Genomic DNA, 1,567 nt, shown 5'->3' with positions numbered 1-1,567 from the left:
CCACCATGCTCCCAAGCGGCACACTGTAGCAGTGCGCCACCGGGCTGGCCCGGAATCTAAATTTTTTTAAGTTAGATGAGGTTATAGACTGGTGAAAAAAGAACAAATGCACATAGCACTCATAAATTCCTGAGGTAACTAATCATGAATAGACATGAGAGAAACAATTTGAAATGTCACATTTTCATACACTGAGTATATACACACATACACACATAGGGTATATTTTTGGACTCTCTTTAGCTTCATTAATCTATTTGCTTATTCTTGGCCTAATACAATACAGTTCATTTTAAGGTGTTTGAAGAAAATCTGCATCAGAAAGTAAGCTTCATGAGGGCAAACCCATACCATCCTTGGTGACTGCCTTCCTCTCTCTGGTTTACTGCTTTATCCCCAATAGCTAAACTAGTGCCTAGCATGTGGTAGGTCCTTAATAAAGACAAGCTGAAAAGTGAATAAATGCAAAAATCTGTGGCATTCTGAGACTCAATTTCTTGACCTACTTTTCTACTTGTTACAATACGGAAAGCTCAGATTTCTGGTTGTAAGCCTTTTTAAGAAAAGATAGACTTAAAACATTTGTTTTATTTTGAACCACCAAGACAGCTTTCTTATTTTCCTTACTGCACAAGGAATGAAGATACAAACCTACTTCTGGGCAAAATTTTAATGGGGGTTACACCCACCTCCTCCAGTCTTGTTCACACATGTTTTCTGCACCACATTCACCCCACCACAGGCTCTCTCTGTGCCATGCACCTCTGGTGCTGTACCAGATGAAAGCTCACACAGAAGGCCTTGCTGCACTCAGTGCAGCGGAAGTGCTTCTCCATGGTGCGGATCCACTGATGCCGGAAGGAGCCCCACAGAGCCTGGAAGGTGCACCCACAGTCACTGCACTTGTAGGGCTTCTCCCTGATGTGGATCCTCCAGTGCTTGCTAAGGGTCTGCGGTTGAACGCGTGCCCACAGTCCTGGCAGTCATAGAGCCTCTTCCCAGTGTGGATTATGTGGTGCTGGATGAGGATGGAGCTTTAGCTGAAGGCCTTCCCACATTCTTTACATTTATAGGGATTCTCTCCATGGTGAATTCTCAGGTGCTCAACAATATTTGACTTGTGAATGAAGGTCTTCCCACATCCATTACCTTCATAGAGTCTCTCTCCAGTGTGAATTCTCTGATGCTTGATAGCATCTGAACTCTGGCTGAAGGACTTGCCACATTTAGTACATTTGTATGGTTTTTCTCCCATGTGTATTCTCTCATGTTTAATAAGGTTGAAGCTTTGGGTGAAGGCTTTCCTACAGTCCTTACAAAGATAGGGTTTCTCCTCGTTGTGGATCCTCTGGTGCCTAACGATATGCAAGCTGTGGATTAAGGCTTTCCCACAATCGCTGCTGGGACGGCTTCTCTCGGGAATGGATGTTCTGATGTTTCACTGCATCTGAATAGCACTTGGCAGGCATTGCATTGAAAAGGCTGCCCTTTCCAGTGCCCTCTCTGATGTTGCGGAGCCTGCATTCACAGCAGTGTCTGACTGAGATGACTGTTCTCACGGCCATTC

General features: G+C 44.5%; 1 protein-coding gene and 1 pseudogene across 1 annotated transcript in view; both read right to left on the bottom strand.

Moving 5' to 3' along the window:
- Nucleotides 1-1,567, bottom strand: part of IQCB1 (IQ motif containing B1) — a 61,092-nt gene that overhangs the window by 56,457 nt on the left and 3,068 nt on the right. The window lies entirely within an intron of this gene.
- The window catches only part of LOC103583632, a 4,008-nt pseudogene continuing 3,169 nt past the window's right edge, over nt 729-1,567 (bottom strand).

The sequence above is a fragment of the Galeopterus variegatus genome, unplaced genomic scaffold (assembly GCF_000696425.1).
Source record: "Galeopterus variegatus unplaced genomic scaffold, G_variegatus-3.0.2 Scaffold192, whole genome shotgun sequence".
In the NCBI taxonomy this organism is placed as follows: Eukaryota; Metazoa; Chordata; class Mammalia; order Dermoptera; family Cynocephalidae; genus Galeopterus; species Galeopterus variegatus.
The sequence above is the reverse complement of the archived record's forward strand: the minus strand, read 5'-3'. Positions and strand labels throughout refer to the sequence as shown.